At 41.3% G+C, this 14,810-nt stretch overlaps 1 protein-coding gene across 3 annotated transcripts in view; it reads left to right on the forward strand.

Moving 5' to 3' along the window:
• The first annotated feature begins 14,664 nt into the window (after positions 1 to 14,664).
• The window catches only part of CAPRIN1 (cell cycle associated protein 1), a 37,148-nt gene continuing 37,002 nt past the window's right edge, over positions 14,665 to 14,810 (forward strand). For all 3 annotated transcript variants that reach the window (XM_014948840.1, XM_014948844.1, XM_014948843.1), the window contains exon 1: positions 14,665 to 14,810. The gene's annotated coding sequence lies outside the window, so the exon portion shown is untranslated.

Below are 14,810 nucleotides of genomic sequence, written 5' to 3' on the forward strand. Positions count from 1 at the left end.
TTATGCAAATGACATTGCATAATTGTCAGATAAATGAGGTAAAGTTGATTCTCTCTGCTAATTGACAAAACTGCTGCAGTCATCTTGAGTTTAAAAATCTATCGATAAGAGAAAGTGTTTTTGTCTCGGAATGAATTGGCATTTTTTTATCTATGCTTAGGGAGTTTAACTGGTGCTAAGGAAAAGGAGGAAAAAGTAAAAAGACGTGCTCAGCCAAAAACTGAAAACATGTAAGCAGATAGAGAATCATAGAATGGTTAGAGCTGAAAGGGACCTTAAAGATCATCGAGTTCCAACTCCCCTGTCCTGGGCAGGGACACCTCCCACTAAACTGGGCAATGGTCTAAAATATGTACTGAAAGGGAGCACTAACAGTCTGTAAGCCAGGAGTGGCTGCATTAAATTAGAGAGATCTGATCACTGCTGATGCAGGAGCTTCTCCAAAGACTGCAGGTGTCACAGAGCATAAGAATGACAGAGAAATCAGGAGTCGGCAAGGATGCCAAATCAAGGTTTGGGACCAGCTATGGTGGAAAAACGTGAGGATGAGGAGGGATCCTGGAAAAGGGACCCAGATGAGAGAACGCTGTAGACATTCACATACACACACAACTAAGGGCTAAACTGAGCCCCAGCCACAAGGCCGGACCTTTCCGATGGGAATGGGACTGGAATGGATTTGACAAAGGCATAAGCTCTAGACAAGGGTGTTATATGACTCCTGAGCCTGCAAAAAAAAAACAACAAACCCAAGCCGGGGAAAGAAACCATATTAAAGTCTCTGCCTTGGCCAGATTCCAACTTAGTTAATTACAATCTGCCTTTTAAAATTCCCCCTGAAGTTTCAGCTAGATAATATATTCTTCCCTGCGTGTCCTGTGAGGCTGAGCGGCGTCGCAGCCCACCGCTGAGCTACCGTTTGCAGATAGCATGATTTCTGCGTGCAATGCTTATGTTAGGTCAAGTTTGTGACGGCCTTGGGACCCTTGAAAATGAGAAGTGCTTGGTAGAATGATGATGATGAAACCATAGAAAAACAGCGGCAGTCACTTTGCTATAAATCTTCCTGCTGTGCAATTTTTTTATTTGGTAAATGTGCTCATGAAACCTCACTTCTGCCTTCTAGTGGATAAAAGACAAGAGAGCATTGGAGCTGAAAAAGAAGAGAGAGCTACTGAAAGGAAAATTAGCTTGGATTCTTTAGCATCATCATGAACAAGCCCTGAAGATCAGACTCAAGCAAAAATCTTGTAATTTTTACTCATAACAATGACTTCTCACCCTGACTTCTCATCCCAACTTCCACTGATTGCAATGGTACAAAGACCAACTCCTCTCTTTTTGTATGTGCCCAATGCTACGTGGAAGACCAAGGGTACCAAAATGTTCAATTCTGGGCTGACTTTGATTAAAACAGGTTCTGCTGCATCCACTTCTGGTTACACTGCAAATAACTGCCACTAATACGGAGGGTAGGGAAAAAACCCCTTGCTTGCCTGCCAGAAGACCTTGTCAGAAGGTGGACTTCAGACTAGCAGAAGAAACAGTGCTTAGGAAATGCAGATTGCCACACAATTTTTCTTTATATAAGCAATTGTTGCTCAGTTTGGTTTCCAAATGGGCTCAGTATCTACAACTAATACTGATGTTGTAGAAATCCAAAAATTAGGCTAACAATATATTATCCTCAAAATCAATCAGTGCCAATGTAAAGACTTGATGTAAGCTTAATGAACGGGTCCCCAAATCTATACATTTCTGTACACTGGAAATTACAAATTAACCCAATGGTTCCTGGATGAGCAGAGCAAGGGGAAAGGCAGTTAAGACCTGCTGGAATTATTTTCAGACAGAAGGCTTTCATTAATTTTTTCTGATACACCTACACCTTTTTTCACATAGGAGAATAAAAAAAGCAATGGAACCACTTGTCCCCGTAGAAGTTTCTTCTGTTTCTGGGAAGGAAGAGCCCCTGGAAACCACACAGGGTAGGAGCAACTACCTGGGGAGCAGCTCTGCTGAAAACAGCCTGAGTCAGTTGGTGGACAGGGAGATGAACATGGGCTCACAGTGTTCCTGGCAGAAAAGATGATGAACAACATCCTGAGCTCTATGAATAGGAGCACAGATTGCCCAAGAGGTTGTGCAGTGTCCAACCTTGGAGGGTTGGGAGACAGGACTAGAAATGACATTGCTTACTCATCCTCAGAATAGGCAATCCATATCTTTTCTTCATAAAATGAAAACAAAAAATACACCTTTCAGGACAAACACTTCCAATGATTGCCTCTGATGCACTGTTTGCCACTAGGGATGTGTACGCTTGATGGCACATCATCTGCTGAGGATAATCATGACAGAAGGTCAAAAGTCGAGGATTGCCTCCACTCCTTCATCACACTCTTCTTCACAAGCATGTGTAGGCCAGCAGGAGTCAGAACTGAGCCCTTCCCTGAGATCTCTCCCTATTTCTCCTTCAATCCTCCTTCAACCTTCCTTTGGAGTTCAAGGGATGAGTTAAAAATGGGTTTTTAAAGCAGCTCTTGAACGCTCTCTAGTGGTTAAAATAGCAAATACTTTTAATGTCACCTGTCACCTTTTCAATCCAATTTTAATTAATAAATCACTCACAATGACTCATGTATCTCCGAGTTTAACAGATTTTTAAATTATGGTTATACTTATTGTTATAATTATGATAATATTTTATTCTATTTTATTACTGGGCACTAGAGTAGTGTTTTCCACTATGTAAAGTACAAAGAGTGAATGTAATAATATAATTCCTGTGCATCAAGTGACATTTTTCATTTTTTTCAGCCCATTAAACAATTTTTATCCTAGACTGTGTTTGCAAAGGTCACTGAAAATTCATCTCATCCACAAATATGAATTCATTCTTTCCTGCATATTTTCCCACATATTTCAGGATTCTGTGCTTTCTGGAGTAGCCATTCACGCTCTTCGTAGCAGCCCTGAATGTATGTCACAGAAAATGCTAATTTTTCATTTCACAGCAGAAAGCAAAGTTGAGGAAGAACTAGGTGACCCAGTTATGGAAATCTGGCAGCTCCAAGACCAAAGGGCAGATTAAAGCAAAGAACATGCCACAGACAGTAATGACAAAATGCTTGTGTTGGTTTTGAATAATTAATAGATCACAAGCCTGTGTCCAAGGGAATATTTGCATGAAACATTATTTGCATATTTTTTCAAATGTTAATTGCAACCTGTCTTGCAAAAACAAACACGCTGGTTCACAGACACACGTTATTTGAATGTTTTCTTTTTTTTGTGTGTCTACTCTCTGTTTATTTAAAGACTGTGCCTTCTTGTTTGTCTGCCTTTCTCATCACAGTTACTACTTTAATCATCATCATCATTGATTTAAGCATCAGACTGTTTTTCAAGTAGTCTGAAGCAACTTGGAAAGTTGCTCCAGTAACAACCCTATACAAAAGTCCTGGATCATATAAGGTCCTTGGTAAGTATTGTATCCCCAAGACTTATTCCAAATCACACATTTGGCAGATTTAGATTTTGATGCAATATGGCTTCATTGCAACCAATGCCACAAATCTCTTGTGGCATGAGACATCATCAGCCAAATCATGGCACTTTTGCAGGCTCTTGAGTTCTGGACCAAACTAGCTCCTGCCACAGCACCATGCACGCCTGGCATTGCTCAAAATCAAATCAGCCTTTGCTGACTGACTTCCTGGCAGCAATTTGTAGTCCCAAAATAACTGGGATTCAGTGCTCTTCTTTCTCCAATCTTGTCTTCCACTTCCAACTTCCCCCAATTAGACCAGGGTTTTTTCCCTCTCTAGCCACCGTCCTGCTTTCTGCTGCCAGCTGCAGGTCTCAGCTCTTGCCTTCAGCTCTTCAGGTCCAACAAGGTCTCCTGTGCCCAACTGGAGTCCGATACAGATGTGGTGATGCAGAAGGAAACTCGGTGGTGGGCCTGTGAGGAGCTGATGTGAGCCTGCTTCCATGCTTGCAAGCAAAACCTTCTGTTAACCAGCAAATTGTAGTCCTCGATAATTTTTCGTGACATTTCCCAGCCTTCAGCCTGATGACAATTTCTGGGTTATTAAGTAATTAAAACATGATGTAATTAATTTTACTGTCTAATTAGATAATTGTTCTGTCACTGCAATTCTCAGAGCGTAACATGTTATTATTGCAATATGTTAGTTACTAATGTCAGTGAATCACAAATATATTTTTTTTTAAACCTTAAATCCTGTGTTGGTCTCAGATAAACTAGACGTGCTACAGGCTCCTTAGGGAAAGCTGGTCCCAAATTTCTTACTTCCTCAGCTGCAGTAGGGTCTTACCCTGTGTGTTTGTGACTTCGAGAGGTGCCTGGTGAACAGATCTATTGCTCTTTGAAGACATACATAACCCATTCACTGCTGGGGTGCTGGAGAATGGAATTGCCCAGTGAACTTGAAGAGTTTGGACTTGAAGAGTTTGGACTTGAAGAGTCCTTCAACTTAACTTCATGACTGCAAAAGACATTGTTTTTCTTCAGAGCAGACCTTTAGCATAAGGTCTGTGATTAGTCTTCCTCAAAATAGCTCAGCTGACTCTCAAATACTGACTGTAGTGTGAGACTTACCAACCCCTCCTTGCTCTCCTCTGGACCATAGGCATTTCATACCTACACGGTTAAGGGCTTTCTGCACTCTTTTCTTGCAAGCATTCATTGTGAGATGCAATTCTATTCACTGTAAAGAAATGTCATCTATATGATTATCACCTAAATGGACAGACAGATAGACACTACAGCAGTAGACAGAAACACAGATAGACAGACAGAAAAGTATTCAAGTATGGGCAATATGTTTTGAACCTTAAAAAATACCTGACTTGCATGAGAACTGTAGTTCCTCAGAATCTTTGAAAGATAGGACATTTGTGCTTAAATATGCTATGAAAAGAACCATAAAACATCCTGTCATTTTCTTTTCTTTTCTTCATAGTTACATTGATAGGATTTAAAGATTGTACAGTGGAATTGTAATGTACAACCTGTCCTTGGTTAAGTGCAGGGGTTTCAAACGCTGTTGTTTACAGCAGCTTCCAGTTCTTTTATTCATACTTACTAAGCACGCTTTTATTTTCCACATAAGAATATTCTGTATAAGAGGCTTTAAATATTTCCTGTTCCTTTCTGACTATGCTGCACTGGAAACCAGACATTAGGTTAAGAAGTGCAAATGATATGATAAAGCCTAAGATAAGCAAGTCAGTATAAACAAGTACACAAGAGCCAGACGGCAAGGAGGTATCTTCTTATCTCAGTGCACAGGGATTTACACATCAGCACTATTTTCTCTTTTCACATCGGGAGAAACTTTGCCATGTGAAAGCCATAATGAGAGTTTTTCAGCTGGGAAACAAAATGAAAGCAACAAGTTGATGTAGCCACTTGCAGAACGAGCTGTATACCAGGTCTTTCTAAATTAAGTTAAGAGATGCTCTACCTTTTTTCATGAAACATCCTAAGTGATCAGGAAATAAAGGAGATGAATAAGCCAACATAAACTCCTCAAAACCAAACTGGGTCAAACTATTTAATTACTTTCCACAAAGAATATCACAAGGACAGAGGAGAAGCAGATATATGCCTTTAATAAGATTTCTAATACTTTCTCACATGACTCATAAGCAAGCTAAGAAAACATGACCTAAAGGAAACTACTGTCAAGAGAGTGCAAAGTTGGTCTACTTAAAGAATAATTGCCAGTGAAAGGAGATACGAAGCAAGATATCACTGGAATTTCTTCATGCGTCCATGTTAGTTAATATTTTCATTATAACCGGGATGGTTAACCATTCAAAATGAAAGGAGATATGAAGCAAGATATCACTGGAACTTCTTCATGCTTCCATGATAGTTAATATTTTCATTATAACCGGGATGGTAGAAGAGAGGGTATGAAAAGCTGTAAAAAAAGGTCAAATATTTGGAATCAAAATTTGGAATCAAAATGCGAAGTGGTCACAAAAAATAGATTAAACTCAATGTGGACAAATCCACTTAGGCAGCAATAAGCAACTTCATAAACTCATGCTGAGGGATAATGTGTTAGCCAGTATTTCTGCAGAAATAGCTCTGGAGGTGATAATGAATTACAAGCTGAATATCAGTGTACAGTGTGAATTCATTGCAGAAAAAGCAAACATCATATCTAAGCGCATGTACCCCTTGAGACACATAATGTCACCATGTCATGACATCATCATAGAATCCCAGAGTCATAGAATAGTTTGGGTCCAACCCCCTTGCAATGAGCAGGGACTATTTATTAACAAGGACTCAGCTGAAGGAATTACCCTGGTTTAAACTCTACATTGGAAGGTACATCCAGACCATTGAGGAAAACATTAGGAATTGTCAGAGGTCTAATGAACCCCACCTTTATGAAAAGGTTGAAATAACTGGGGTTGCTTGACCTGCCAAAGAACATCGTGAAGAAATATAACTGTTACCATATTGTGTTAGAAAGACAGCTTCAAAGAGAAAAACCTAGCATTTGTGTCCAGGATATTTAAGATGAGAAGCAGCAGCATCAACACTGGAGTAAGAGAGATTCGGGTTACATCCAAAGACAAGTTTCTCTCAGTAAGAATCATAGCCAGTCATCCTTCACCTTCAAGTTACCTTCAAATTTACTGCTCCTTTACCCTTCTTAAGCATGCAATATGCAGGGAGATTTTGATGTGCCAGTTGGAGTGCATGAGATTTGATTAGGAATCTTCAGGCTCACTTGGAAACTATGTGTCGTGACCATGAATAAATTATGAATATCTTTAGAAAAAAAAAACCAACATTGTTTTTCTAATGACTATGCATGACCAAATCAGCTGAAATGATGAAGAGCTTTGGCACAATTTTACTGTGGGCTAAGTACGCAGGCAGTAGCTGGATCTGGCCATTTGGCTGTGAAGAACTATTTGGACTCCTCTGCTTACAGATTTATAGAAATTAAGAGAAAAAGTTGGTATTAGACACATCATAAGCCCCACGTTTCCCATTCCATGTACAGTAAAATTTGGCCTCCCTCAGGGAGCGGCTGGCCCTTGCTGCTCCCTGACAGTATCTCTGGCCTCTAACTATTGATTTTTATGATACCTTTCAGGACTGGATTGAATATCATTTCAGTAAGTGCCATTTTATCTCCACAGTTACAGAGAATAGATTTTTGAAACAAAAAGGAATTTTTTTTGAGGCCATTACAAGTCCTGGATGACAACTACTCCAGATATTCTCCAGAAGAAGAGGTCTAAGATACTCAGACTGTGATAAGGCTAAGTTTGACTTACAGCCTTGTGATCCTCTCATTTAAACTGGTGTGATACAGAAAGTGGCTCACAGTTGCAAAAAAACCCAAAACCAACCCACAACCAAATAGAAACTTGCTGGTTAGGAAGATGTTTTGGTTGGAGCTGCAGCATTTGTCATAACACTGGCCAATATTTTCTTTAACAGCAAGGAAATAAATACAAAATTACTTGATATAATTTACAAATACAAAAAGATGACTGAGAAAGTAAATTAGAGGGAGGACAGGCAGAGAAGAGTCTGGATAGAGTGGTAAGCTGGGCTTATTCAAATTAACTAATTCAGGCAAATATAAAGCCCTAAGCAGTTTTGAGCTGCTTTTCAGCATTGAGACTTCTTCTTTGGTATGTATAACCAACCTACTCCCTTCCTATGTCGGGACTTTGTATATTAAAATGAACGCTTGATCTACTTTGCATATAGTTTATGTAGCAAAGTAGTCTCCCAGACTGGCTATTTGCTTATGCAAGTTGAAGACTTTTGTAAACAATTGCTTCATGCACGGGCGAAAGCACTGCGTGACATCAGTAGAAACAGAAACACATTTTATAACGATTTCCCATCAATGGCTATGTAGGGAAATCTATCATTTAGTGGCATTTAATCTATTTTTGCTGCATTGGATTGGAATTATGCTAGTTTTGACTAAACATGCCATTAGACATAATTTAATCCCCTCTGAACACAAGTATCTTTTGAATTTTGTATTGATCTTGTCGCTAACACATCAATGTTTAACATTTGTGATAAAAAACCTGTAATTTAATTTTATGCAGACAAAAACATATACCAAGCTTTCAATCCTCATTCAAAGAGAGGTTTATTTTGTCTGGGTTTAATTTTGTTATGAAAGTTAGCCAGCCTGTGGGTTCAGACAGAATAGGAATTTTTCTCCTCTGAGCAAATTCCTTTGGGAAAAGGAAACCTAAATAAAAACAAAGCGATAACTTTCTAAAACTGTCTGATAAGCAGGAGGAACCACTCCTTTTGAAATTTGCAGAGTGGGCCCCCTCTTAAGATGGTTAAAACTGAGTGAAAGTTCAGATTCTCCCAGGCTCCTGCTCCCAAACAGGGCTCCTGTTCCCAAACAGGGCTCCTGTTCCCAAACAGGACTCCTGCTTGGGGTTGGTATTTGGTACAGTTTTACTCTCCAAAGTCAGTTTGTAACCTCAAAGGCAAATAAAGATGCTGTTGACTGCTGTTCATTACTCCAGTTTCAATGTTGATATTGTATAAGTTATTTTGGTTTGGTTTGTTTCTTTTTCTAACCATAATCCTTGTACACTAAATCTGGGAACCAGAAAGAGAGGTTGGTACTTCTTGTTTTCCATACACCACCAGTGGAAAAGGATCTGTTTTTCAAATCAGGCTGTGGTTCCCTCTATCCCTGTTCTTACTGTCATGTTCTCAGTGGCATTTGATGTTGCAGAACATTCAATCAGATCAGTTGAGGAACTGGGGGATGAACAGATCCATGATAACATGCAAAAAGGGAAATTTCATTTTAACCTTATGGATCCTACTGAAAAAAAAACCCCACAAACCCACAGAATAACTAGAAGTTATTCATTATATTATTCAATTGCATTACTCAGAATAATTCTGAATATGAACAGGGAGTAGATGTGGCAGTTAAAGAGAGAACACTACACACTGTGGGTCAGAGTTCCTGCTGTGGGGAAGGAGAGAACATATCAACAGGGTGGGAAAGCTGCCGAGATGCAGGACCAGCTGCTGTTTTGGAGAAGAGAGTAACCAGAAGATGCAAGGACCCAGACCAGTACCAGGTCTTAAAGGAGAAGCTGCTGCCCGAGCATTCACACACCATTCGTGGTGTCATGCACACACACACACACATACACACACACTTACTCTCAGCCATGCTTCCTCCTTCTTCAGGCTCAACCCTAGGTTTCCTGCAGCAGAGTCTCAAGCATCGGATTTTATAAAAGAATTAAATTACTTGAAAGATACAGCAGCAAGAACAGCCCAAGTTGTGTGTCTCTAAAGAGGAGGACACCAAACAAGGAAATCCCTGGGCAATTATACCCTTGTGATCCATACACCCGCCCTCATGCATTGTCCATGCATCTTTTAGCCCAATGGTGATTTTTGGTCTGGGGTCTTCTAACATCTAATTGGATTCTTTTTCAGTGTCCAGGCAGGCAGGCTCTTATTGTGCTGATTTGCAGTTCCAGGGTTGGAGCCTCCTTATCTTCTGGTTTACACTCCTTGTGCACCTGCGTTCTCTGGCAGAACATGGACAACTGAAGAGTCCCAGACTTGGGAAAAACACTCCCAAAACATCAGTATATCAAAACACTTTCCCGTACTGGAAGACTAAACACAGCACTGTAGCAGCTGTGTACAGTGAAAAATTACTAAGAAAAATAATTCTAACACGCCCTACAGGCTTCAGCAAATCTAGGTACTCATGCTCAGTAAAGCTGGGCAAACAGCACAAATCACACCATGTTATTTCGAAAAATAATTCTAACACAACCTATAGGCTTCAGCAAATCTAGGTACTCATGCTCAGTAAAGCTGGGCAAACAGCACAAATCACACCATGTTATTTTTTTTATACTCCTATTATAATCCTAACTGATTTGTTCTAATTAAAACTTACTTATTTACGCCAAACAACTAATATCCCCCAACACAGGTTTGGGGTGACAGGAGCATGTCTCCATTTCTCTGCTTTCATTGCCTGTATAGGAATGGTCAGAACAAGGCAGAGCTGGAGGGAGATGCAGCTTGTCCATGGAGCTCACAAAGAGCTAAAGGAGATCTCACTTTGCTTGGAAGTAGCAATCTTTTTTCTTTCTTTTTTTCTTTTTTACCTGGAGAAAGAACGAGGAGGCAGGGGACTGGTAGCACTTCCCAGTAGGATTGTCCCCAGAGGGAGTGGCAAGGTTTGGCTTGGTTAAAAGTCCCTGAGCAAGTGGGCAAAGGGAGGAAATCTGAAATGGGAAGGGCTGGGAAGGTGTGTCAGGGGTAAAAAAAAGGTGATATAAAGCAGTATCAGAAAAACCCTGTCTGAGTACAATACTTCAGTGAGCAAGCTCTATATCCCCACAGAATATTTATACAACAGTTGAGCCCTGATTACACCAATAAGCTTAAGACTTTCTTCCTTTTTTTTCATGTAACTGGCTGGAACCTTACTTATTTACGCAAAACAACTAATATCCCCCAACACAGGTTTGGGGTGACAGGAGCATGTCTCCATTTCTCTGCTTTCATTGCCTGTATAGGAATGGTCAGAACAAGGCAGAGCTGGAGGGAGACACAGCTTGTCCATGAAGCTCACAAAGAGCTAAAGGAGATCTCACTTTGCTTGGAAGTAGCAATCTTTTTTCTTTCTTTTTTTCTTTTTTACCTGGAGAAAGAACGAGGAGGCAGGGGACTGGTAGCACTTCCCAGTAGGATTGTCCCCAGAGGGAGCAGCAAGGTTTGGCTTGGTTAAAAGTCCCCGAGCAAGTGGGCAAAGGGAGGAAATCTGAAATGGGAAGGGCTGGGAAGGCGTGTCAGGGGTAAAAAAAAGGTGATATAAAGCAGTATCAGAAAAACCCTGTCTGAGTACAATACTTCAGTGAGCAAGCTCTATATCCCCACAGAATATTTATACAACAGTTGAGCCCTGATTACACCAATAAGCTTAAGACTTTCTTCCCCTCCACCTTGTTTTTCATGAAACTGGCTGGTTATGTTTATTTCAAGTACTTTAAATACACCTGTCTTGGGTTTTGCCCATTTGAGGGCTGGAAACCAACCAACAAACAGATTTTTTTTCATGTAACTGGCTGGTTATGTTTATTTCAAGTATTTTAAATACACCTGTCTCGGGTTTTGCCCGTTTGAGGGCTGGAAACCAACCAACAAACAGAAAAGGTGTATTCAGACTTTTCAATTACAGTTGATATAAAATAATGAATAAAAACCCAGGATGGGAGATGTTTCCCTGGAACATGAAGAGCAAAGGTTAAGCGTCTCCTAAATCCTGAGCCCCACGCTGCCAGCAGGGAGGTGGAAACCTCCCTCAGATTGAGCAATTTTGCGGTCTAAAGGTTTGTGGAAGTGCTATATAAGCTTTTGCTGGGAGGACTTTCTCTCCTCTCTTGCCTTTCTATAGTGACCAAACAAACGTGAGTTCAAAGTCAGCAACTCCAGAGCTGACCTTCATTTACACAGCTCACAAACATGAAATACAAACCAGCTCCCTACAAAGAAGATTTGCTCTGCACCATAATTATGCGGAAGTGTGATTTCAACCAGCTACCTAACATCAAAGGAATCAAAGGTGGAGAGACCCGAATCCAGATTTCCAGGGAAATCATACCACATGTGGTAAATAAGGGGGCACTTATCTCTCAGAAATTTAAAGGTTGGAGCCCACGTGCTAATTACGTTTGTCATGCCAGAGGTTGCCAGGATGAAGCTTAGTCACGTATCAGAAGTGGTTCAAGGCTTCCTTAAAGTAAAGAGGATGAGGTCTCAACTCTTCTTTGAGGGTGGGGAACTCTTATGTAGGGTTTCCCCTGTCAGGCGTTGATGATCATTATTGTTGGCACAGAAGCACAACAGATTTGTGGTCACTGGTTAAGGAATGGTATGAAAAAGGTAGATGAACATGTGATAACGTGATCTGCCTAAGTTTATGAGCACGTTAAGTATTAAGAGGTATTTTAAGAGCTAAGATCAACTACGCAGAACAGTTTGTTGGTGTGAAAGTTATTTTTGAGTGAATTTCGGAAGCGTGGAAGTTTTACTTCTCAAGTTGGTGCAGACCAGGGAACCACACGTCCATCAGCTGTTCCTGAGATGCTCCAAGAGACTGTGGAAAGGTCTGGAGATCTGGTACGGAGCCGACGCATCAGAGCACCACAGTGAATTATGCTATAACACAACAGTGACAGATATATTTGGCACAAAGTTGCCGTGTTATAGTAAGAATCTCTTAATTTAGTAAGGATAAATTAACAAGTCTTTTTTTTTTTTAAAGTGTAATATGAAAGTCCTCCTTTTGCAGTCCGAGTGTAAAATAAGTACTTAATGCTTTGCTTATAGTTACTTATGCTTTAGCATGTAAAGTTAGCAATAGTATCGATCCCACCTTTGGCTAACCAAAACGGCATCCCGTGTAATTATGAAGAGCTTTGATGCAGTAATTGTCACATAATTATTGCTCATGTAATCTCAAGTAATGACTGTACTCAGGAGCAGCATTTTTAACTATTTTTTTTTTTTGAGATCATTTGCTATTTTGTGTTATGCTGTCCCAATGAAGAATAAATGTCGAGATCAGAGCTTTATTCTGGTCCAACGTGTATTCTTAATTTATTGCCACCAAGTCTCCCATCAGCTGTGATTTCTCTTTTATTGCAAACTTTTTTTTTTTAGTTCCTCAGCAATACCGGTTTGAAGTACAAACTACATTAGGATCCTATGACTTGGCTGAAAAACTTTTTCAGTGCCCAAAGCTTATGCAGAATTGCAACAGCAATGTAAGGAAAAGGAGAAATTAATAGGAATGAATGGAACAATATCACATTATTTTAAAGCATTCTATTTTGTGGTCAAAAAGCCTCAATGTGCTTCACATTTTCATGAAGAAACTGTATGTGACTCAGGAAAAGAGAGCCTCTTACCCCTGTGTAAGAGGCTTCGAGAAGTAAATGGATAAAAATGAAATACTGTAAATATATTTAAAAAAAAATTCGTGGTGAAGAGTGAAAAGAAACTGACTTTCAATATTTGAAGATATTTCTTTTATACTTCACTTATTCAACTGAAATAACTGGGTTGGGTGATTTATTGAATTTGTCTTATAACCTGTTCTGCAAAAAGAGGGGATTTGGAAAGCAAATAGTCTAATATAAAGTGACAATGCATTGAGCTGCTACAGAAAATGCAGGAAAACATGAACAATAGAAGCACAGGAAGCAATATTTACAGATGGAATGAAGAAAAAAAAAAATCTAACCATTCAAAGTTATGTTCTACAGCATGAGGTCAAAGAACATAGTTTCTTGCTGGATTTTCAACTTGAATTAACTCCTGAGAAGCAAGAATCAGAACGGAACCAAGGGCAAGGACTGCACGATTGTGTGCAGGGATTTGGTGAGGAAGATCATTTGGTGATGAGACATTTCTCTTCTGGTGGTGGAGAAACGGCACTTTTCCTTGTGTTCATGTAATTGTGTGGATCGTGATTACACAGATCCAAGAAAACTACAGCTTTGAAAAACAATGGTACAAATATAATCCTAAACTGGTATTACAACAAAAAAATCCATCTCCAATTTGCAGCTACAGGGAATTGAATTTCCAGGGCCTTATATTCCAAAAGTATTCCATTCATTAATTCCAGAAAGACAACTGAATAAATACCAAAACCTTTCCAGTGTTATTTAGCTCTCCAGCCCACTGAAGGCAGTGACATTTCATTTTCAAGCTGTACCCAAGAAGGCACTCAAAATTTTCCTTTACTACACAGAAAATCTCATGTTATTTCAGTACAATTTATTTAAATTTGTATTATTTGTCGTCAGCATAGAAGTTGAGCAAGTACTAGCCATACACGATGCAGCTTTGGGTCACAGAACTGTGTAAAACTAAACTCAAATACGTTGTCTGGTATTCAAGGACTGTATTTAGAGAGATGCAGGTACCTCTAACGCAAATTGCAACATAAAAGACAGATGAGGCAACTGTTTCCAGCAGCTGAAATGCAGCTATTAAGGCCCAATTACACCCATGGCACGTCACCTCTCCAGAAACCTCCCAGTTTTAGGGACATGCCTTCAAGGCATGAAAAGGCAAAACCCGTATTTTGGAGTCCCGCTTCTGGCGTGAGGGGTACGATGGGCCCGGCTCCGGGGCGACTCGCCCCCCGCCAGCCCCAGCCCCATCGCCTCATCGAGGCAGGGCTCGGCGGCGCCACACTCCTCAGGGGTAACCGCAACCAGCCCGACGCCACCGGTTGTTTCATGGGCCGCACAACCGAGCACGATGGGCGGCAGGGCAGGGAGGGCCGGCCCCACGGTGGGTCCCGGCCCGACGCGAAGCCCCAGGCCCCACGGTACCGCCTCGCCGCCGGCAGCGGGCGGGGTCCTGAGACGGCCTGCCCCGCCCGCCTATTGTGTCTGGCGCTAAGGCACTCCGCGCAACGCCTGAAAGACCCGCCCGAGAGGAGCCCACAGCGCGTCGCGGGGGTGGGCTCAGGCGTTCTCCGCGGACACCCGCTAGCGGCCAGGACCCCGCGCCGCTCGCTCCCGCGCCCGCCTCGCCTTACGCGCTGGGCGTGCGCGCCGCCGCTCTCTCCCCTCAGCAGCGCGGCGGTAGCGGGCGCAGCGCGGGCGGCGGGGCCGGTATTCGGCTGAGGCGGCCATTCCTACAGCGGCAGCGCTAAGTTCCTCCCCCCCCTGCCCCTCCTCCCGGTTCCCCCGGGCCA

The sequence above is a fragment of the Calidris pugnax genome, unplaced genomic scaffold (genome assembly GCF_001431845.1).
Source record: "Calidris pugnax isolate Ruff unplaced genomic scaffold, ASM143184v1 scaffold107, whole genome shotgun sequence".
Classification (NCBI taxonomy): Eukaryota; Metazoa; Chordata; class Aves; order Charadriiformes; family Scolopacidae; genus Calidris; species Calidris pugnax.